This window comes from Stegostoma tigrinum, chromosome 26 (genome assembly GCF_030684315.1).
Source record: "Stegostoma tigrinum isolate sSteTig4 chromosome 26, sSteTig4.hap1, whole genome shotgun sequence".
Classification (NCBI taxonomy): Eukaryota; Metazoa; Chordata; class Chondrichthyes; order Orectolobiformes; family Stegostomatidae; genus Stegostoma; species Stegostoma tigrinum.
In genome coordinates, this window is record NC_081379.1 from 31,062,225 (window position 1) to 31,087,735 (window position 25,511).

Sequence of the window (25,511 nt, forward strand, 5' to 3'; positions counted from 1 at the left end):
AGGATACTCATCTTTTTTTCCAAAATAAAGGTGTTCATACAAATGTATAATGAGTTTTGAGAAGATTTGTAGCTCAGGTTGAGGTTCTGGATTGTGGGCTACCCTGAAGCCAAGAGGTCTGAGTAGTCTGGCAGTCATTTCTGAGATGTCTTTGATGTAGGGGAGAGTGGTTATGGTTTTTGGGCACATTTTGTCTGTTGGTTTGGGTTTGTTGCTGAGAAATCGGCGGACTGTGTTCGTTGGGTACCCATTCTGTTTGAATATGCTGTATAGGTGATTTTCTTCTGCTCTTCATAGAAGAGGAACTACGAAGAGCAGAAGAAAATCGCCTATTGTGGGCATCACGGTAGCCCACAAACCCACCAACAGACTAAAACAGCAGCTAATGAACTTAAAAGACCCTATACAGACAACAAGCAAAACGAACATCATCTACAAAATACCTTGCAAGAACTGTGACAAACACTACATTGGACAGACAGGCAGGAAGCTAGCCACCAGAATACACGAACATCAACTAGCCACAAAACAACATGACCCACTATCACTCGTATCCTTACATACAGATGAGGAAGGATACCACTTTGATTGGGACAACACATCCATCCTACGACGAGCCAAACAGAGACACACACGAGAATTTCTAGAAGCATGGCATTCCAACCAGAACTCCATCAACAAACACATTGATTTGGAGTCCATCTACTACCCCCTGAGAAAAAGAACAGGAGATGACATCAACACAGGAAATGACACCACCAACCCAAGGAAACCTAAACACATAAATAGAAAGCGGGTCATAACACCAGTGCTTCACCGGAGGTTCACTGATGATGTTACCTAAAATGGTGACAAAACGTTTAAAAATGAACCTTCCAGCTCAGCAAGCAAACTCTAATCCACAAATGTATAACTTAGATGCAGAAACAGACCATTCAGACCTTTAAGCCTGTTCTGCCATTCAATAAGGTCATGAATGATCTGATTTTAACCTGAACTCTGCAGTCCTGCTTACCCCTAATCAGCTTTCACTCCCTTTGCTTCACTTTACCTTTAAAAAATTCAAGGACTCTGTTTCCACCACCCTTTCAGAGATAAAGTTCCAAACACTCATGACCATCTAAGAGACAAAATAAAATCCGCCAATCTCTGTTTTAAATGGGCAATCTCTGATTTTTTTTAGCAATGGGTAATGTCCATGGAATATGCTGCTAAACAGCACCAAGGGTCTAGGCCCGAAATGTCAGCTTTTGTGCTCCTGAAATGCTGCTTGGCCTGCTGTGTTCATCCAGCTTCACACTTTATTAACCTGTCTACTTATTGACAGCTTTATTCAGATACAAATAGATTGTATAAAATAAGAAGGAGTTCACAAACAAGCTATGGGAAAGGGAAAGGAAAATCATCACTCCTGTCATTACTGTTGCTCAAAAGGACATTCCAGTGTCTGGTGTTGAACATGATCTCTCCCTCCCCCATGGAATGTGTTTCAAAGATGAGTCATCAAACCTATGACTAAAATGTTTAAGTGCAATTATGCACTTCAGTGGTTCGCTTGAATATAAAGTTATAAATATGGATTAAGTGCATAACATTCTTTTCAAGAAAATAGATAAATCCAATCTTTGCAGTTGATGATAAATTGGTTAGTGCTGTATTATCACAACAGCCTGAATTTATTTACAGTAAATGGGTTCTTACTGTCAGGATAATAAAGTGCAGAGAAGCTGAATTTCTGCACAGGAGATGCTCTGCTCTGATCTATATGAAGGGTCTGTGCGCTGTGACATTTTGCTAGCAATACTGCTGTCTTTGCGTGAATAACCCTGCTGCTGCCATCTGAGATCTCCCAGACACAGTACGTTTGCTGCTGCTAAGGGCCACTGTTGCGCAGTGAAATGCACAAAGTGCACGATGCTGGCCGGACTGACGACTGCAAGCATTCCTGAGTGAATGTTAGGCTTGGACAAAAAGCCTCTGGGAGGGCTTACTCGACAGGGTTCAGCACATATGCCATTATCTTTCTTTTTGTTGCAAAACTGTGTGGCATTTTGCAGTAGATAACCCATTAATTTCCCCATATCTCTTTCATCTGCCTCACATATCCGTCTATACACAAGGCCGTACAATTTCTCTCTCCAAGTCAGCAATTAAACATTTCAGCAATACTAGGAACAAAATAAGACAAATTAAAAACAGATGCAGAAATACTTGGATTGATTCAGTCAGGATTTTACAGCAATCACATTTATATTTCAAAAATAGAAATTGCTGCAGAAACTTAGTAGGCCTGGCAGCATCAGTGGAGAGAAAACAGAACTGACATTGAGTGTAGTGGCGTTTCTTCTATTAAGTTGAGACATTAACTCTGTTTCTGTCTTCACAGATGCTGTCAGGCTTATTGAGTTTCTCCAGTATTTTCTGGTTTTGTTTGTTTTGGATATCCATCAGCTACAGTTCTTTGTTTTATCTTCATGTTTATAGCTGACCAGTCACTGAGAACAACGTAAGGATCTTAAAATGCCAGGACTGAATTTTTGATATTCAAGTGATTTTAATATTTGGTCATTGAAAGAGCTATCAATTTGTTTTCTTTCTCTGTACCCCAGGTACGTTTGCTTTTACCCTTGTCCAGTTTCTTTCCCCATCCTCGTCTGTACATGAAATGTTGGCACAGTACTCCATTTAATTAAACATCCTGTAGAATTTGTTACCCAAATACCTCACAAGCTTCAAGTGGATTCTTTTGGACAAAAGTAGACAACTGCTTGTGGGATCTGATTATTTTCTACATCATTCAAAAAGATATTTGCAACAAGGTCAGGTGATCATTCATTTGGCAGCAAACACCAGCTGAAAGTTTAATTGGTAAAGAGATGAGAACACTTCATTGGTTACAGGCAAATGGAATATTTCACAATCACTGAGGTCATTTCCAAAGTAACCTGACACTAATACTCAGTTCAGAAAAGTACCAAAAGGCTGTTTGTGTTCAGAATAATAGATATTACTGAAAAAAGATCAATCAGCAGGTGATAAAAGTTTGGGTTTGTCCTTCACCCTAAACTTCAAGTTTAACACTAATACAAACAACCTGTGTTACAACCAGGTGAATTAGGTCTCCTCTTTCCAACCTCCTTAGTCAGCTATAACAAAGATTTATGCTCTTTATAGAATGAAGTTTTAGTTCTCTCTGATAAATATGTAGTTGTCTACTACATGAGTAAGGAGCCATTACAAGGTTTTCTTAAACAAAAGAAAGTGCGATTTTATTACTTGTCAACTCCAAAGAAAAATAATAACATGAAACAGCAAACATGCACACATATACGTGCACACCACACACACACACACACACACACACACACACACACACGTAACTGTTAAAAAGGAATTCTCTGATGAAGGGTCTAGGCCCAAAATGTCAGCTTTTGTACTCCTGAGATGCTGCTTGGCCTGCTGTGTTCATCCAGCTCCACACTTTGTTACCTTATGTTAAAAAGGAATATTGTCAGTACAAAAGGAAGGTGAAGGAAATTGAGTTAATTGCTGGTTGGATTGGAGTTCTAGGATATTGACTCAGCAATGGTGGAAAAACAACATTTTAGATCCAAGTGAGAATTGTGGGGAGCTTAGGTCGTGTGCCCACTCATGTGTGGTCTCTTCTTTCCATGTGATAGAGATAATAGATTTTGAAGTGCCTGTTAGGAGGAGCCTTGGTAAGGTGCTGCAGTGGATCTCTGCATGTGACATACATTCTGCTCTGCTGGTCAAGGGAGTGAATGCTTAATGTGGAAGTTGGAGTGCTGTCCAAGCAGGCTGCTCTGGGATGAATAATATTAGAGATTTTTAAATGTTGTTGGAACTGAACCTCTGCAGGCTAGTGTAGAATACGCCATCACACACATGACCTGTGAACTCATAGATGGTATACAGATTTTGAAGAGTCAGGAATTTAGTTGCTTAGTAAAGAATTCCTAGCATCTGGCCTACTCTTTGAAGCCACAGTGTTTTATCTGTTTGGTCTAGTTAAGTTTATGGTCAATGGTAAGTCCCAGAGTGTTGAAGAAATGTTCAGCAATGGTAATCCCATTGAATGTCAATGAAAAACTGGTTACACTTTCTCTTTTTGGCAATGATACCAGCAATGGGGAAAATCACAGACTTACGAGTGACTGCAATGGCAAGTGCTTACTCAACAGATGCAGTAATTTTGGTAAGAATGGCTATCAGGGGATGAATCAAATTGCAGCAAAAGACATTATTATGGATAAATTGTGATGTGTGAAAATACATAGCAAGAGAACAATAGGTACAAGCACACATTCTGTGGATGGTGGGATGAAAATTCCTCTGACAAGGGAGAATATGGCGGATTCTGGAGCTGGTGAACTGCACTATTAAAATGTGGATGAACATAAAACTGTACTCACTTTTCCTAATATGGCATGGTCCTTGAAAAAAAAACTTCTTATACTGAAACCTGGGGTATTGCACAATGTTCCTACTGCATATCACCTTGGTCATGTCAAGCCTTGCCTTCTTTGTGGCAACAGGAAGCTCATTCCTTCAAAGGTTTATAGGGAAAATCATCTGTCTCTGACTCCTCAATATGATGCATTGATAAAACAAGGTGCAGCCCTTTGTCATTATGAATCCATCCTTCCCTGCAAACTTCTAAACTCCGACAAATTCCACTTTTAGATTAGTTCCTCAAATATACCAGGTGAGATGTCTTATGCGAGTCTTCCAAACCCAGACTAAATGTTGTAAATAAGTTACCTTACTCAGACCACACAATATTGGACCTCTCAGTCCAATCACCTCAGAGTCCGAGTCAATCTCAGGACCAGGATGTCATTTTGAAAGTTGCCTGCTATGCTGTTACACAATGGCAATGATCTTTTTTTGTGTCACACAATACAAAACTATAATTTTGTATTTCTGAAGAGGGATCCAAACCCAAACATCAGCTTTCCTGTTCCTCTGATGCTGCCTGGCCTTCAGTGTTCCTCCTGCTCCACACTTTGTTAACTTTTAATTTGGTATCCAGGCAATATTACATTTTTAAAGCCTTTCTGATGAAGGGTCTAGGCCCGAAACGTCAGCTTTTCTGCTCCTAAGATGCTGCTTGGCCTGTTGTGGTCATCCAGCTCCACACTTTGTTATCTTGGATTCTCCAGCATCTGCACTTCCTATTATCTCTTATGTTTTTAAAGTACATTTTTCTCCGAAACTGAATAGTGTCACGGTAGGATAAATGTGGAGTATGAATACAGTAACGTGTAGGTTGTAGTGAATGAACCTGATTGGAAAGTTGCTACTAATTATATGTTGATTCTGCAACTTCTTCATTCAATTCACACTTGATTTGCTCCCATTAAATACATCAAATGTGCACCAAAACATATACTCAATTCAGGCCAGACAAGGGTGGCAAGCTCTTGTTTTCCTGAAGGGCATTAGTGAACCAATTTTTTATGGCCAAAGGCTGCCTACACAGTCATTTTGCCTGGTGTTAACACACAAGTTACCAGATTTATTGAATTCAATTTCGCAGCTTGTCAAGGTGAGATTTGACACCCCCCCCCCGCCCCCCGCCCATACCAACTGCACTATCACAAACAAATCAATTTTTCATGTGTCCCAAGTCAAATTCCAACTTTATTATTTGAGATTTCAGAGTCTTTTCTAGCATGTAGTCATCATATTCCATGGTTTAATCGAGTGTTTCCTCAAAAAAGACAGCACAACAGTATTTTTATCATGTTTAAGTTCTCTTATAATATGTGCGTACATTTCACCTTGTGTGAGGGTTTGTTTTAAACCAATTACAGTTGTCTTTGTTATTTTGCTTTGAATTAATTTAGTAAATGGTGATGTTTGTGGGGAGTGAAGACAAACATTAAGTAATGAAGTCATCTACCTCAGTGATTGACAGCTACATCTCAAATACTTTGAATTTAGATTCATATTTTGAAAAGTAAATGCCACCTGTTCAATGATAATGGGAACTGCAGATGCTGGAGAATCCAAGATAATGAAATGTGAGGCTGGATGAACACAGCAGGCCCAGCAACATCTCAGGAGCACAAAAGCTGACGTTTCAGGCCTAGACCCTTCATCAGAGACTGTTCAAACCCATTTGGACCTGGAAATCAGTAAGGAGGCACAAATTGAACATGGGCAGGCATAAAGCATTGTACTGGCAGGAAGATAAATACGTAAGATATTTTCTTTGTGAGTTAGATCAAAATAGTTGACTTCAGTGACCACAGGACTTTGTGCTTAATAAGTCCGAGATCTACAAAACAATGAATCAGTGAATAAAACAGCATGCTGAATTATGAACCATAAACAGCAAAATACACAACATGAAATGACATAATGCTAAAACTTTACAGTGCTCTGAGCAAATCATATTTCAAAACCCAATTAAAGAGTGGAATTCCCCTGCATGATGTGCAGAAAACAGTGAGGATGCAACTAAAAGAGTGGATATTCAATAAGGTTGCACCCGTAGAGTTCATGGGTGTGTGGTTTATAGGGGGATGGGTCTGGGTGGGATGGTTCAAGGGTTGGTGCGGACTTGTTGGGCCGAAGCGCCTGTTTCCACACTGTAGGGATTCTAAGATCTATAAGACATTAGCATGGAAAATTAAAGCACACAGGGCTGAAGGTCATGTACGAAAATGAATTGAAAGTTCACTGGCAGGTAGGAAACAAGAGTCAGAATAAATAGGGCTTTTTCTGACTGACAGGCAGTGCAGGGATCAGTCTTGGACCCCAGCTATATATTAATGGTTTAGATAACGGACCATTGGTCTTATTCCTAAATTTGCAGATGACACAAATTTGGGTGGGATGGTATGCTGTGAGGATGCAGAGAAGCTTTGATTTGAATTGAAAAAGTTATATACGTGGGCAAATACAAGGCAGATGTAAAAGAATGTGGATGAATGTGAAGTTATCTGTTTTTGTAGCAAAAGCAGGCAGGCAGGTTACTATCTGAACGGTTACAGAATGGGAAAGGGAGAGGTATAATGAGATCCGAGTGTCCTCTTCCACCAGTCACTAAAAGTAAAGATGCAGCTGCAGGTGAAGAAGGCAAGAGATGTGTTGGCCTTCATAGTGATCTTTGATCTGGGCATGACAAGACGGTATGGGGGGCTGGTGGAGGGAGGATGGGGTTCGAGTAATATCAATGTCCTAGTGATCCAGAGCCCCAGGCTAATTATTCTAGGGACATAGGTTTGCATCTCACAATAGCAGATGATGAAGTTTAAATTCAATGCGAAAGATCTAGCACTTAAAAAAAAGACTAATCGCAACCATGTAACAGTTGTCAATCACCACCTGGTTTGCTAATGCTCTTTACGGAAAGATATTTGCCATTTTTACCTTGGCCTGGTCAACATGTGATACCTGACCCACAGAAATAGCAATCCTAACAACAATGTCAACAGTAACGTAGTGGTGCAGTGGTTAGCACTGCTGCCTCACAGTGCCAGGGGCCTAGCCTAAGGCAACTGTCCGAGTGGAGCTTGCACATTCTCTCTGTCTCTGTGTAGGTTTCTTCCAGGTGCTCCAGTTGCCTTCCACAGTCCAAAGATGTCCAGGTTAGGTGGATTGGCAATGCTAAATTGCCCATAGTGCCCAGGATATGTAGGTTAGGTGCATTCGCCATGGGAAATGCAGGATGATAAGGTGAAGAAGTGGGGTGGTGAGTGGGTGAATCTGGGTGAAATGCTTGTTGGCAGGGACTTGTTGGTCCAAATGACCTGTTTCCACCCTGTGGGGGTGTGATGAAAGTGTGGCGGCTTACCTGCCCTCTGAAATAGCCTAAGGATCCAATCAGTTCAAAGACAATTAGGGATGAGCTACGAATATCAGTGATGCCCATTTTCCAATAGATTTTATTTTAATGTGTGGGGTAAAAACATAGAATGCTGGCTCAGTGGATCAGGCAGAAACTGTAGGGAGAGAAACAGTTACTTTTCAAGTCTGTGACATTTCAGAAAATGCCATAAATAAGACTGATTCCAGAAGCATGCCACCACCAAAGGAATGATTACCATGTGGTGGAAGAAAGACCCTAGTGATTTTGTTGAAAGTGGAGAAGCTAGCCCCATCATTATTCATGCAATTGTAACAGGTTGGTGATCAGATCTCAGAGATGGATCAATGAACATAATTACCTCCTTTGCCTGTTCTCCTCAAGGACCTTCAGACCACAATTTTCCCAGTGCCTCCCCCAAAGTCTTGCTGCCATGGTAGCCCCAGAGAATGCAAGGATCTCCAGTGACATTGCTGAATAGATTGTTGGAGTTCTCGAGCTTCTCCAACACATCAAGATATCAATCCATGGAGAAGATCCCATTACCTCATGTGACAGGCTGCCCCATTTGCCCAAAGAGCAGTGGGTTGAGAATCTGCCTGTTCAATTTCATGAAGGAATTTGCAACCTTGGGTAATTCCATTGCTGAAGTGAGGGAAAGCTGAGGATACTGGTTACCATATGGAACAGGCAGTTGAGTAGCTTAGTGAAAGGTTCGGCACAACATCACGGGCTGAAGGACCTGTACTGTGCTGTTCTGTTCTAAGTTTTATATTCCTGAGACACGAATACTCCAGGGGCTTCAATCAAACTCCCACTGAGACAACAGCAATCCATGAGCAACTAGTTGAGAGTGATTTCTTAAATTGAAATTGTCAAGTTTCACAAAAATTGACCAGAAAAAGAGTGAAACTTATAAGAGCAATCCAATCAGGGACTGAGCCATACGGATCACAGATTCCAGGTTTGGTTAACTTACAATGATTGTTTTTTAAAGCATCGAAAAATTTATACCCAATGAGAGGATGTGCAGGGTGTCTATTTATCAACCATCTAAGCAAGATGTCAGAAACTAAAATTGTGCGTGAAGTTGGGTAATTTTGAATGAACCTAAAACATGAGTTATAACTAAGATCGCATCTCAGGCTTTATCACATGACATCAGTTGTAAGTACAGCATTTCTGATGAGTCATTTGAGAAAGGCTAGAACAATGTCAAACATTCAACGTGTTGTGATGTCATTTCTGTCATGTTGCACAATTGCTGTAAGATTGCCAACAAATTGTGATTTAAGCTGTGCCAGTTTAACATGCTGAATGCTTGAGCATTTCTCCACTGTGTACATCCAGACTTGTCCCATTGATATACGCTGTCACAGACTCAGAGGTTGGAGGATACTGTGGGCAAGTTGCCATCTGCCCAGCATGGTGGAACCGGTTGACTGGCTGTGCCAGCTGAATGTGGGGCAGGTGTGTTGCTGTGTGCTTGTGCTTTGGAGATTCCCTGTCCCTTCAAGATGGCATATGCATCTGTCGAGGCTTGCAATCAAGCAGATGTTAATTTCACTCGGTGCAACAAAAGCCAATGCTGCCAGTCAGGCGGATTTGGGCAAACTCCAGCCACACACCTTTCCCCAAATGTCCTCTCATTATTTTTTTTTGTCGTATGCCACTCAATTCTGCAGCACTGAATAGCCTCATGCAGCTCCTGCTATTGAAGGCGTTGCAAGTGGCAGCTGCCTTTGTTTGGTAATTAGCAGATGAAAACGTTGAATTAGAGGTTTGTCAAGCAGTGCAAAGCGAGGAGAGTTGTTTGAAAAGGGCTTAATGCAGTCATAACGCATTTGCAAGTTACAACCCTTGCTCATCCAGGGTTCTGGGTGTCCATCAATCTTTATTTCTCTGAGAGCAAAAAAAGCTGTGTACTTCTGAAAGTCTTTTTTTTGCACTTTGATAAACTGTTTAAAATGAGTTAAAAAGACCAGTGCATTGACAGAGCTAAATGTAATTTTCATTCCACCTTATGGATACCAGGAATCGGTGTTTTTTCTTCAGAAAAAAAAACACATTTCACAGGACAGTTGCAAATTATTCATTTACTTATATTTGTATATTTATCCACAATATTGAGAACCTGGCCAATCACAGAAAGATAATGTTATTACTTTCACAATTTCATTTTCAAAAGAGCAAATATTGAGTATAATATTATCGAAACAAAAATGCTGTTAAAAACTGGACATTTAATTTATTCACATTCAGATCAGCTCCTCGTCTGCACACAATGGCCATTGGTGAACTGTATTCAACAATCCAGGGTGGCTTCTAGAGCTGACACTTACATTTTTCTTTGGCTAAGCCTGCATTGTGTTGAGGTGTTCAGAAGGCTTTTTGCCGTGTGGACTAGCAAGTTTTCCAGCTGTATCTTACAAAACCCAGTTCAATAATTACCCACCACATTCCTATGGCATCTCTCATGTCCAATTTAGACTGAATCTTTCCACACATCATTCCCAGAAAACTCGCCACTGAGCAGATCTCCCCAGGATTCACTGGTATTGCTTGCATCCCACTGTGCACATGGACAAGTATTAATAGTCCACAGCTGCCCTGCATAGTTCCGAACATTTGCCCTGGGTATGGCAGACAGGGGGACATTGGTGCCCTACCTTATGGACAGAGTCCTGGGGCACCTGCTGGATGGCATGCTGCCAATACAGGACTTCCTCCTCCCCGAGGATCAGTGGTGGAGGGCAACACAGATCATGCCAGCTTGGTTAAAGGTTGACACCTATATTAAAGTACTCTCAGCTGTCTAGAGGGATCCCCAGTAGGAAGAAAGTCACGTCTTTTTCCAGTCTTCCAGGGAATGTTCCTCCATCTTATCTCCTCATACTCATTCTCTGATACTGTACCCATCTCTGATCAAGGTTTATACCTACTATATCTTCCCCACTCACTGTCACGCACTGCAACTCTGAGACTACTAGCCCAGTATGCCCTCTGCGATGTCCACTCACTCCCCTGGGACACCTCCCCACTGTACCAACAGTAAAGCTGTGCCATCCACTTGCATCTTCTGTGACACCTGCCTCTTTCTTGTTGCAAAATAAAACAGCCTACAACAGAGTAGCAAGAGTCAAGACCTGGTGGTAAGCTCCACAAAATATGGTTCATCAGTCCTTATGAGGAAATAATTCTACTGGGATTGCATTAAGCAGTGTCAGGGCTAGTAAGACAGGCTGCCCTTGCTGGATCCCCTGAGCGAAGGCTATTCCCCTGACTGCACTGGCCGCTGCTGTCTCCGTGCTAAGAGGCAGGGCAGGACTGCAGTCATGTGAGCTAGATATCTCCATCCGAAGGAGCAAAGTGCAAAAAGGCAAGGCAAAGATGCTGCGAGCATTCAGGTCTGCTCAGTGAGTCAGCACTATGACAGCAATTAAACAGCTTGAAAATGCAGCCTAATCATGAGCTGGCTGCACGTCCCTCAGTGCAACGTGTCTTTGCGACAACATTAAGGTGTTACTTGCTGCAGCCTGAAAATGCAGAAGTGACCGATACAAGTGGATTGGATTTGTGCCAGGAGCGTTCTTGGAGGCTGGCAATATCAGATGCCAATGTCCAAGGACATGGGGTGCATGTGGCCAATGCCCATGGTACTTGTTCTGAGATGTTGGTGCCCAGATTCCAATATGGTCAGAGCAAGCAGCAAGCTGAAACTCTCAGCTGCTAACTGGATTTCATAGAATCCCTACAGTGTGGAAACAGGCCATTTGGCCCAACAAGTCCACACTGACCCTCAGAGTTTCCCACCCAGACCCATTCCCCTATAACCCACCTAATCTACACATCCCTCAACACTATGGGCAATTTAGCATGGCCAATCCACCGAACCTGCACATCTTTGGACAGTGGGAGGAAACCAGTGCACCCGGAGGAAACCCACGCAGACATGGGGAGAACGTGCAAACTCCACAAAGACAGTCGCCCAAGGATACAATCGAACCTGGGTCTCTGGTGCTGTGAGGCAGCAATGCTAACCACTGAGCCACCGTACTGCCCTCCTTGAGGTTTCCAGATGTTAAGCTTTGTTGGCACATTTGGTAAGCTGAGGTTCTGGATATTCATGAGGTGAGTTGTGACATTAACACGGTGTCAACAGTCATCAATGACTGTCATTTGGCATCTTGACGCTACCGAGTGCGCATCTTGCCACTCAACTTACAAAAAACATAAAAACATAGAGGCGAGATGATTTCGACCTCTCCATCCTTGTCATCCAATTCTGCTACTCATCTCACCTTAGCCCATGTTGTTCAGACCCTTATGAAAGAGTAGGAATAAGTGGACCTTTTGCAAGTAGGAAAAATATCATGAGTGACACGGAACAAGGGTGAGAGCTGGGGCCTCAGCTCTTTATAAATGCGTAAAATGATTTGGATGAAGGAGTCAAAGTTATGGTAGCTAATTTTGCTACTACTGCAAAGAAAGGTGAGTTGTGAGGAGGACATAAGGGAGCTACAAATGGATATAGATAGGTTAACTGGTTGGGCAAAGATCTGATAAATGGAGAGCAATGTGGGAAAGTGTGAAATTATACATTTTGACAGACGGGGCATGTTATCGAATGGAGAGCTCTGTGATGGACAGAGGGCTGGGTATCCTAGTACATGAATCACAGAAGGTTAATATGCAGGCACAGCAACCAATCAGGAAAGCTAATGGAATGTTATTAGTTATTGTGAGGGCAAGTGAATACAGGAGAGAGATATCATAAGTCAGTTATACAGGGCATTAGTGAGATTGCATCTGGAATGCTGTATATTGTGCTGGTCACCATACTAATGGAAGGATGTTACTGTGCTAATGGAAACAATTCAGAGAAAGTTTACTTAAATAACACCTGGAATGATGGAATGTTTAATGAGGCAAGGCCGGACACGCTAGGCCTGCATCCTTTGGAGATTAGAAGAGTCAAAAGTGACTAAGTGAAACATAAAAGAATCTTGCCTGGGTGGATGGTGAATGTATGTTTTCTCTTGTGGGACAATTGAGAGCAAGCAGTTGTAGTTTGAAAATAAGGAGGTGCTCATTTAGATTAGTCTCCCTACAGTGTGGGAACAGGCCCTTCAGCCCAAAAATTCCACACCTTGGAGCATCCCACCCAGGCCCATCCCCCTATACCCACACACCCCTGAACACTACGGGCAATTTAGCATGGCTGATTCACCTAGCCTGCACATCTTTGGGCTGTGGGAGGAAAACGGAGCACCCGGAGGAAACCCACACAGACACGGGGAGAATGTGCAAACTCCACATGGGCAGTTACCCGAGACTGGAATCGAACCCTGGTCCCTGGCGCTGTGAGGCTGTAGTGCTAACCACTGAGCCACTCTATTGCCGGATGAAGATTTTATTTTCTCTCAGAGGGTTGAGAGTCTTTGGAATTCTCTTTGTGACAGAGTGAAATGGATAGAGAATCTTTAAAAACATTCAGGCAGAGATAGATAGGTTATTGATTACAAAGGGTTAAATGATAATTGGGGGTATGCAGGGATACGGACTTGGAGTTAAAGTCAAGTTACCCTTGATCTTATTGAATATTGCAGCACATTGAAAGGGCCAAGCAGCTTCCTCTTGTTTTTTGTTCATACCAGGCTCTGACCCTTGTCACCAATTTGCTGTTTTTACTGCTGGAAATTTAATATATTAACATTGTCCAGATGAGTGTTTCTTTCTGGAAACTGCTAGTCTGCCAATCTAGAATCATAGGATCCCTAGTGTGAAAGCAGGCCACTTGGCCCATCTAGTGTACACCACCGGTCAGAAGAGCATCCCACCCAGAATTGACCCCCCCCCCCCCCCAGCCTATCTTTGTCACCCACATTTCCCACAGCCAATCCACCTAACCTGCACATATGTACATTCGATACAAGAGCCAGCAATTCAATCCCTTGAGTGTGCTCCGTTATTCAATTAGATCTTGGCTGATCTAAACAACAATTCCAGTTACCTGCCTTTCCTTGATACTTTGACTAACTAAAATCCATCAATCACAACCTTAAAAGCTCCAGACTGGCTTACTATTGAATCTTCCATTACTTTGGACAAAATTATACAATGTTAAAGCATACCATCAGCCGTTCAACCCATTAGTTCTGCAACCAATATTTGGTTGTTCAATTTACTTTGCCTAACCCCCACTTTACTTGGGTACTCTTTAGTATTCCTCTTCTTTAGATAATTAATTTCCTTTTTTAAAAGTTTATGGCGTGTTTCTGCAATCTTACACAGAATAATTCAGCACACTAACCATCCTTTTTAAGAAGTTGACATGATGCACAATTGTACAGTAGTAATTTAGCACTAGTTGCTATTCAATTCCCCAGAGATCCTGGAGAAGTCAGCAATATGACACTAAGCTGGTGCTATGTTCTCTCTGTGATTAGGGGACATGAACAGTATCAGCATTGGAGGAAAGAGATGGTATGAACAAAGCAGTTTCAAATCACAGTATAAAATTGGAATTCAAAGGTAAGCTGAAAATTGTGATGGAATGGGGAGAAATTGTGATGGGAAGCAAGGAATGACTGTCAACAAGGAAAATTCAGTTCACCTGTATACCTTGAAAGTGAGACAAACTGATTGAGTAGGAATAGGAAAAGAATAAAAATATAACAACACCTCGCTAAAGACCAAAGACCGAATAATAATCATCAAAGGAATGTGAAGAATAATTAAGCACAATATGTGATATTGTTGAATATTGCCATGCATATCAAAAGTGCTTTTCTTCATTTCAGTTCTTCCTGTAACAGTGGTATTCAATAGACCCAAATTATTGATTCTAAAACAAATACTCTCTGAACCAAAGCAGATGTACCCTAAAATACACGAAGTGCAGATTAAATTTGATGCTTTTTTCCTACCAAAAGCTTATGTTTATCCACCATGCAGCACCTTCAGCATAGAAAACATCTCAGGGTGTTTCACAGGAGCATTATAAAATAACATTTGGGACTGAATCATGCAAGGAAATAGTGAGTTTTGAGAAGATTTGTCGCTCAGGTTGAGGTTCTGGATGTGAGTTTGCTCGCTGAGCTGGAAGGTTAGTTTTCAGACGTTTCGTCACCACTCTAGGTAACATCATCAGTGAGTCTCCGACGAAGCGCTGGTGTTATGTCCCGCTTTCTATTTATCTGGTTAGAAACCGGGACATAACACCGGCGCTTCGTCGGAGGCTCACTGATGATGTTACCTAGAATGGTGACGAAACGTCTGAAAACTAACCTTCCAGCTCAGCGAGCAAACTCACATCCAGATGCAAGGAAATATTTGATCAAATGCCAAAGTCAAAGAGGAGCATCTCAATAAAAGACTTAGATGTAGACAAGTTGAGGGATTTAAGCAGTGAATTCTAGAGCTGAGAGTCTTGGCAGATGAAGGCACAGCCACCAAATTTCTCCTGAATCATTCATGGAATGTAAGTATCTCTAGCAATGCTGGTATACAACTTGAGTTGCCCTTTACAAGATGGTGATTAACTGCCTGCTTGAAACACTGTAGTATGCATTTCACATACATCCTGCTCAGGGACGTTATTACAGATGGAGTTCCAGGATTTCAACCCAATAATAGTGAGACAAGGGCAATATAGCTCCAAGCTGGGATGGTTTATAACTTGGTAGGGCACTTGCAGGTGGTGATGTTCCCATCTATCTAGCACCCTTCTCCTTCGAAGTTATAGAGGTCATGAATTTAGAAAGTGCTGATGAAAGACTATGGTGAGTTGCTAGAGTTCAGAACAATGAGAGGGGATCTCATTGAATTGTGTGAAATCCTGACAAGGCAGGGCAGACTTGAGATAATGGGACTTGATGCTAGTTTCATGCATCCCCAGGCCTGGGTGCCCAGAACAACAGGTAATAGTCTCAGTATATGGGAAGGTCATTCCAGACTGAGATGAGGAGAAATTTCTTTACTCAGAGTAGTGAACCTGTAGCATTGCCAACAACAGAAGACTATGGAGGCCAATTCACTGAATACTTCAGAAAGAGATAAATACATTTCTAGATTTTAAATATATCATGGGGAATGGGAAGAGACCAAGAGTGTGGTGTTGAGATAGAGGATCAGGAAGACCATGTTGAATTGCAGACCAGGTTTGATGGCTTAACAGCCTATTCTTGTACCTATGTTCTATGTCCCTTTGTTAACAGCAATGGAGCATTTGACCAAGTGTGGCATCAAGGAACCCTAGCAAAATGGAAATCAATGTGGATATGGTGGAAATGTTCCCCACCGTTAGAAATAATACTTAGCACAAAGTTAGATGGTTGTGGTTAATGGAGGCCAATCATATCAATCCCATGATATCACTGCAAGAGCTCTACTCGGTCATGTCCTAGGTTCAAACGTCTTGAATTGATTAATCAATGACATTGACTCCATCATAAGATCAGTATTGGGGATGTTTACCAATTGTCCTTAGTACTACTCATAAATCCTGAGATATCAAAGCAGTCTGTAGCCATATATGGTAAGACCAGGGCAGCGTCGAGCTTGGAGAGGTAAGTGAAAAGAAGTATTCTTGCCACTTAAGTGCCAGGCTGTTTTCAACCAGATGGCAGCAAATGTTTTGGCAGTGTCTCTTGCTCTGACAAAATGTTTTCTTCCATTTTTGGAAATAATGATGATTGTGGAGCTGTCTTAATTGTTGTTAATTGTCTAACTCCATTCATTATTGGGCGTGGGAGGACTGCAGAGCTTTGATGTGCTCACTTGGTTATGCGATCGCTTAGTACTGTCTACAGTAGCTGCTTCCACTATCTCGCACTAGGTTAGTATCTCACTACTGGTGCCCCTAACAGGGTGGAGCAATTAAAATTCGTGATGCTCATGCAGTCTGAATCTTTGTAGTGCAGATATCATGGAAGGTTTTAAAACAGCAGGAAATTAAACAATAAAGTTAGAGATAGGTAAGGCCATGAAACAATGGTGAGCATATTAAATTTGAGGTGCTTTATTACCTGAGCTTCAGAATTTTAGGTCAACAGAATAACAAATATCCATCTCTGACAAGACAATAAACAATAGTTCAGCCCTTCACTAAGAAGGAAGGTATTCTTACTATGAAGTTCTCCAAAAGTCAAACAGCCAGGAGTATGCTAATACAGAAGTGAGAGGGATGGGAACATACAGCATAGCAACATTTGAAGCACAAGCTCACGTTCCAACAAGTTGTGGCTGCAGTAAATTTGACCAGGAAATCAGCAATTTCCCTTTTGTTATCCACACCAGTTGTACCTGCTATTGCAAATTGAGTCTAAGACTATAATCGCCCAATGAACAAGGAATTCCCAGACTTGCAAATAAATTGGAAACTGTGACCTATGGCACAGAATCCATTACTGAACCAAAGTAGCAACATCAGCAACTACATAAATATTTCTTATATCATGATGACTTCATTGAATACGAAGGGCTTTAAGACACCTAGCACTCATGAAACTGCTCCCCCACAGCACCAAGGGCCAGAGTTCAATTCCAACCTTGGGTGACTGCTTGTGTGGAGTTTTCACATTCTCCATATCTGTGCTGGTTTCCTCTGGGTGCTCTCGTTTCCTCCCACAGTCCAAAGATGTGCAGGTTAGGTGTATTGGTCTTGCTAAATTGCCCATAGTGTCCAGGGGTGTGCAGGCTATGTGGGTTAGCCATAGGAAATGTTTGGTTATAGTGATGGGGCAGGTGAGTGGATCTGGGAATGATGCTCTTTCGTGGGTCATTGCAGACTCAATGGGATGAATGGGTTCTATGTACCTTGTATGGATTCAATTATTCTAAAGCCTCCCAAGATGAAGCAAAAAAGCTGAAAATCTTGCATTTAATTCTGAAAAGTTCAGAGCAAAATATTTAACATGATTTACAAGCTTTGAAATATTTAAAATAATTTTAAAAGCTTTAAAGAATGGTGGCACAGTATAAAATTTTAAAGTTTTAATTTTTTTTTAAATTACAAGAAAGGTAGTCCAAAACTGGAAGCAGCAAATCATATGGAACAACAAGGAAATATTATTTAAAGCTTTCTAAGAAGAATTTGACACAGTGATGCAGGTTTAGCAAGCGCTGCTAAATAAAGAAAAAGCTGCAAAGATACTCAGAAGTTTTAAAATAGTATTCTGAATGAGGGATAAGAGTATAAAAAATCAGATCTAGAACAAAATTGAAATTATACAGATTGAATTGGTTTCACTGTACTAAGTCTTATCAACACATTCAGAAGAAACAAAGTAAGGCTACCTTTGAGCAGATTCACCAGAGTTGGTCCAACATGGGATTTTTGGGCAAAACAGTTCCCAAGACACAACATTTCTTCAAAACCTAGGACGAAATCAGAAGCAGAACGAGTTGATACACTACTATATTCAGTAGGCTCTATAGACCGATGGTATAAACCATCAAAAGGTGGAGAAGAAATGGATGCTTTTGATGACATTATGAAAGCTTTTGGAAATTATACGCACTTTAGAAAAAATAGAATTCTTGAATGGCCAAGATTTTAATTCCCAGGGAATCTATGGATTAGTTCATTCATGACCACTCCAGGTTAGTTGAAACCTGTTAATATAGTCAGGAAATCAGAATTTATAAGGGGCAGAATCACTGGAATTTTTGATCAGTCTTTTATAGACCATTTACACTCCAAGGAAGATTTAAGTTTGGAAGTAACTATCCAAATTTTGGAAGCAAAGCTCAGGAATAAAACCACAGAGGAGGAATGCATCCTGTACATTCATACGACACAAGTATTCTAAACAGATACTTGATAAGTTGACATAGAGATCAGGCAAAATGTTGGATATTAAAGGTGAAATTTTGTAGAGACCTGAACAATGTTGACTATGGCAAGATTAGTTGCAGAATCATACACAAGGTTTGGCAAGGCCTATCTTGACATTGGGAACAACACCTTGCATGTGTTATTCATCTGTCGGGCTGTGAGGCGAGTTTCTTACCAGACAGCAGAGATTTGCCAATTCAGGGGGATTATTACTTTGAGTCACAGAATCATAGAGATATACAGCATGGAAACAGACCTTCGGTCGAACTCATCCATGATAACGAGATACCCTAAATTAATTTAGCCCCATTTTCCAGCATTTGTTCCATATTGCTCTAACTCCTTCCTATTCATAGATGCATTCAGATGCCTTTTAAATGTTGTAATTGTGCCCACTTCCACCACTTCCTTTGGCAGTTCATTCCATACACACACCACCCCCTGCATGAAAACGTTGCCCCTTTTAAATCTTTCCCCTCTCACCTTTAACCTATACCCTCTGGTTTCGGATATGGTCAATGACTTATTATAGGTTCAACTCTCATTATTAATATTCAGCTTTCTATCATACCAAACATACTGGACAAACTAGATGTCAAGAATTCTCAACTTTAAAATCAGAAAAGTTGTTGTTCAGCATGAAACAGCATCTCAGGGCATGATTCATGGGCACCATCCAGATGCACCCCTCATCCACAGTCATTGGCATCAGCATTTGCCAACCCCTCACCATCATGCATCCTTGCAGGGCACTTAGTAAGTACAGACCCACCATATAGGGTGCACTGGCAACTGGCCTCAAAAAGCTGCTGCAAGGGACAAGAACTCAGCTCATGGATTGGACCTGGTTGCATCTCTGTGTTGTCCATTTCTCCCACAATGTTCTCATACTTAGCACCTGCCTACATGTTTGCAGGATCCATGCCTTGCCAGTTAGCTCAGTCACATGACTGGGCAGTGTGTCTTGCTGGTCAGCAATCCACTGCCATGGTGTTGTACACCTTGCTGCATGGCAACGTGTGCCCCAACTCCTCACACAGAATGATGTCCATCACCAAGCAGGGTGGCCTCAGAACGCCAGAGCTTATTCCGGTGTACAATGGCCTTTTAAATATGACACAGGTGCCAGGGACACTGGTCTTTCAGCAAATATCTGCTAAGTGGCACATTCTTCAGGGAACAGCACATGGGAGTTAGGATCAGATGAGAAGCTGCCACAGTGGTTAATGAGGTGAGATTTCTAAGGCACAGAGAGAAATATCATTTAACCTTTGAGTGCAAAACACTCCGAAATAAAAACTCAACACAACAGGCACTTAGCCAAAAAAATGCAAGGTTCAGTCCGAACAGTCAATGTCAACAGTGTAGACCGAAGAAAGCTCCTGACGCTGAGATTGTGTCTAGCTTGGACAAAATTATGTTTCATTCATAGTAAAATGGATGTGCTGAGACAGTTCTTGAACAGTGCAAACAATTGTGGATGCATATGTAAAGGCCTCTACAGATTTGACTAGGACCTCCAGGTGAAAAGAATTTGCTTATATCAATGGATATCTCATTTAATTTAAGTTTCCTTCAGGGTGAGTGTCACTGTTTTATCTGACAAGACATGAAGTTTCAGCCTACGGATCTCGAGTTACATGGTACAGGTGGAAAGACTCCCAAGATTAAAACAGTGATGGGAATGTGCTTTAGGAACACTGGATGTTTGTGAATGTGTATGCCATCCAGAAACAATACTCATTCTTGAGTAAGGATATGTGTTTTATGATCAACGTTCTCCAATTCTTTGATGTAGTTAAACATTTTCATAAGAAAACTGCCATGGACAGATCTAGGAAGATGCAATCTATACAACACTGAATAGGCCTTTCAAGGCTAATGGCCGAACTCAAGAAGAAATTTTGGAGCGAAAACAAAATTGCTGGAGAAGCTCAGCAGATCTGGCAGCACCTGTGAAGGAAAGAACTGAGTTGATGTTTCGGGTCCAGTGATCCTTCCTCAGAACTGATGGTGGCTGGGAAAACATAAGTTGCTGACAGAAAACAGGGAATTGGGTGGCATAGGGAGTAAACAATATGATAGAGCCCCAAAGAGAGAGAAAGTGTGTTGGACAGAGAAAGGAGTTGCTAACGATCAGGCTGGGAGGGTGAATAGTTGTTAATGGGGACTGTTAATGACTTACAACAGGGGGTAGGTAATGGCAGGCTATGTGATAACAAGGTCTGGTGTGTGGGATGGGAGAGAGTTTAGGCCTTAAAATGATTGAACTCAATATTGAGTCCGGAGGGATATAGGGTCCTTAAGCGGAAAATGAGGTGTTGTTCCTCCAGCTTGCATTGGACAATGCTGGAACACTGCAGCAAGCCAGAGACAGAGATGTTGGCCAGGGAGCAGGGTGGTGTGTTAAAGTGTCAGGCAACAGGTAGTTCAGGGTCTTTTTGTGAGCAGAATGTAGATGTTCTGCAAAGCGGTCGCCAAATCTACACTTCGTTTCCCCAGTGTGGAGGACACCACATTGTGAGCAGAGAATGCAGTAAGCCAGATTCTGAAAAGTGCAGGTGAAGTGTAGCTTCACCTGGAAGGTATGTTTGGGCCCTTGGGTACTGGGGAGGGAGGAGGTAAATGGGCAGGTGTTGCTCCTTCGTCGGTTACAGGGGAAGGTGCCATAGGGCTGTGGGGAGGTGTTGGGGTGAAGGAAGTGTGGACCAGGGTGTCCCGGAGGGAACAGTCCCTGCGGAATGCAGACAAGGGAAGGGAGGGGAATATGTGTCTGGTGGTGGGATCTCGCTGTAAGTGGCGGAAATGGCATCTGACGATCTTCTGGATGTGGATGCTGGTGGGATGGTAGGTGAGGATAAGGAGAACCCTACCGCTGTTGTGGGAGGGAAGAGAAGGGGTGAGGGCGGAAGTGCGGGAGATGGATCAGACCTGGTTGAGGGCCCTGTTGACAACGGAGGTGGGGAATCCTTAGTTGCGGAAGAAGGTGCACATTTCGGAGGCTCCCTTATCAAGGTTGACCTGATCTGAGCATAGCTGACGGAGACAGAGGAACTAAGAGAATAGGATAGAGTCTTTACAGGAAGCAGGGTGCATGGATGTATAGTTCAGGTAGCTGTGGGAGTCAGTGAGTTTGTAGTGGATATTAGTGGCCAGTTTATCCCCAGTAATAGAAACGGAAATGTCAAGGAAGGGAAGGGAGCAGTCAGAGATAGGCCAGGTGAAAGTGATGGCAGGGTGGAAATTGGAGGCAAAATTGGTGAGCTTTTCCAATTTCAGACAAGAGAGATAAGCAGCACGGGTGATATCATCAAAGCATCTGAAAAAGAGCTGTGGTTGGGGGCCGGAATAGGACTGGAACAAGGAATGTTCCATGTACTCTATGGAGAGACAGGCATAACTAGGGCCTATGTGGCTACCCATGGCAACCCCTCCTACCTGAAGAAAATGAGAGGAGTTAAAAGAGAAATTGTTGAGGGTGAGGACAAGCTCTGCCAAGCGGTGGAGGGTGGTGGTGGGTGGGTTTGCTCCAGGAAGAAGCGGAGAGCCCTAAGACCCTCCTGGTGAGGAATGGTCATGTAAAGGATTGCACGTCCATGGTAAAGAGGATGTGGCTGGAACCGGTAAACTAGAAGTTTTGAAACTGACATAAGGCATCAGAGGAATCATGGATGTACATGGGTAGGAATTGGGCCGGGGGAGACTAGACTCAGTCTCGTTAGGAAGAGATGTGTTCTCTGGGGCATGAGCAGGCTGAAACAATGGGTCTGCACAGACAGTCCTGTTTGTGGATTTTTGGCAGGAGGTATAAATGAGCTGTGTGGGGTTGGGGGACTCTCAGCTCGAAAGTGGAGTGGGGGAGATCACCGGATGAAATTAGATCAGTTATCGTGGTGGATATAATGGTCCAATGTACGATGGTGGGGTCATGGTCCTAGGGAAGGTAGAAGGAGGTATGAGATAGTTGGCACCTGGCCTCTGCAAGGTAGAAGTCAGTACGCCACACTACAACAGCACCACCCTTATCGGCAATAACAAAGTCAGGGTTAGATCTAAGTGCACGGAGTTCAATCAGTTCAGAGGAAGATAGGCTGGGTTTGGTGAGAGGGCCAGCAAAATTGAGGCAAAAGAAGAAAATCCCACCAGCAGAATTTACTTACATGACCGGCATGGAAGAACTCACAAATACACAATGCTCAGGACTATTTTTTCCCATTCCTGGTCCTGTTGTAGTATCCTCAAGGGATAACAATCAACAAGATTTCAGACAAGAACCAAAAACTGATGCTACACTTGAGCAGTGCAGTGAGATCATTTGTGAACTTTTAATTGAACCAGTACAGCACATCAGCCTGCTGCACAGAAGTGACACGGAACAGTCAATATCACTGATGACATAGGTGTAAAACAAATCAGGGAAAGGAACATATCGTATGATGGAAGATATCCACAATGGTCAACCCTTTGAGAGAGATCAGCCACATGACTGGTCCATGGTGTTAAAGATAGAGCTACTTTCTTCTTCAGCATAAGTGTCTTCCATGAATAACATTTGTGAAAACAAAAGTCCTCGAGATACGCTAATAGGTCACCAACAACACCAAAATCAATAGTCAACCGACTCCTTTGTGAAAAATACTCATGACATTAAAGTTCTTGGAGAGGAGAAATAAAAGGATGGTCAATGTTAATGTCAACAATCCTCAAGCTACTGACCAACTGATCTTCCATGTCTGAAACCAATACAGTCTGGAAAAATTGAGAAACCATCTGTTTGCTTGAACTTCTGCAATCAGAGACATGGGGAGACAGGGGTGTGGGGTGGGGTATGGCTAATGGTACATGTAACATAGTTCTTCATAGCCTTGTATAATGGGTTGAATAATGCAGAGAAAAAAAACTTTTGAGGAGATTTTACATAAGGTAATAGATAGGAAAGGGTTAATCTAGGAATTAAGATGAAACTCCAACCAGTGATACTGAAACTGCTGCTGACAACACTGAGACAATGTCACAGAGTCTTGGAAGTTTTGGACAATTATTGGTGAACTAGCCATGTCTTCTATTTCCCCTGTCACCATCAGCATGATATAAGCCGTATATAATATCTAAGATATGACAGATCTTGTTAGCTAAGTGTCTCTTCTACTGAGAGACCAACTAAAGAAAGCCCTAGACAAGTGTAGGATGAAAAACTAATGGCATCATTCTATCCAAGGTATGTAGGCCTTATCAACACTGTTATAACACTCCTGACTCTTTACTTGTACACACACACACACACAGCTCCTTTCCATACTTGAGAAAGCTCATAGAATCTTAAATGTTTGGTACCAAAATAAAATCACTTAAGAGATGGAATGTTCAATTAAAGTTGTTGGGTTGGAGATGTCAGTAGGCATAAAGCTTCTGGTAAACAGTCAAATCTATACATGGAAAGGGAGTGTCAGACTGTCAAATCGAAGCTACATGATTTTGGACAGGTACCACATTCGAAGGATACTCGGTGTGTTCACAGTATGATGGAAGTTTAGAATCATTGTGAATCTAAATCAGGTTTTTCAAAAGAACCTGTCAGATCCAAATGTCAAGTTTTAAAATTCAACGCTCAAATAGGAAGCATTTTATGAGCCAAATGGTTTTCTAAACTATGCTTAGAATTTCTAGTATAATTGAGGAAATGGAATTGCTGAGTAAAATGTAACAACAGTTCCTAGAATTTAGATAATGCGTTTCAATCAAAGTGCTCTCTAGCAGGTAATCTATTTCTGAAGAGTTGTCATTGTTGAAATATAAGATAAATGAATGCAACTTGGAAGCGAGATCCTGGTCAAAAAAAATGTGAAACTATCTGAAAGGAAAGCAGAGCAGGGGAAGTGAGAAGGATCAAACAAAGGAAATTCCAAACATAAGCCTGAAGATCGTGGTCTTCTCCACACGGACAGGCGCACAAAGGCGTCACCTCCAATCCAGGAGGTCTGGGACGATTCACTTCATTAAGTGTCCTCGTATTACATGTTTGAGATTTTACTGGATAATTCCATTGCCTGCCAGAATAGGGTGATCTACAGCACATATCTAGAGTCAAAGAGTTACAGCACGGCAACAGAACCTTTGCTCCAACTGATCCATGCCGACCAGACATCCCAAATAAATCTAGTCCAATTTACCACCAATTGGCCCACATCACTCTAAACACTTCCTATTGACGTAACCATCTAGATGCCTTTTAAATGTTGTAATTGTACCAGCCTCCACCACTTCCTCTGGCAGCTCATTCCGTATATGCACCACCCTCTGCTTGAGAAACCTGCCCCTTAGGTGCCTTTTAAATCTTTCCCCTCTCATCTTAAACCTATGCCCCTCCAGTTTTGGTTCGGACTTCTCCACCCTGGAAAAAAGGCCTGTCTATTTACCCTATCCATGCTCCTCATGATTTTATAAAATTCTATAAGGTCACCCCTTCAGCCTCCAATACTCCATGGAACATAGCCCCAGCCTATTCAGCCTTTCCCTATGGCTCAATCTCTCCAACCCTGGCAACCTCCCTGTAAATCTTTTCTGAGCCCTTTCAAGTTTCACAACATCCTCCCTACAGCACGGTGACCAGAATTGCACATAGTACTCCAATAGTGGCCCAAGCACTGTCCTGTATAGCTGCAACATGACCTCCCAACTCCTATACTTAATATATTGTCCATATAAAGACAAGCATACCAAATGCCTTGGTCACTATTCTATCTATTTGGAATTCCATTTTCTGGGAAAGTGCTCTCCAATGTCTTTTGGCTCAGCAACACTCCCCAGGATCTTAGCATTAAGTGCATAAGTTCT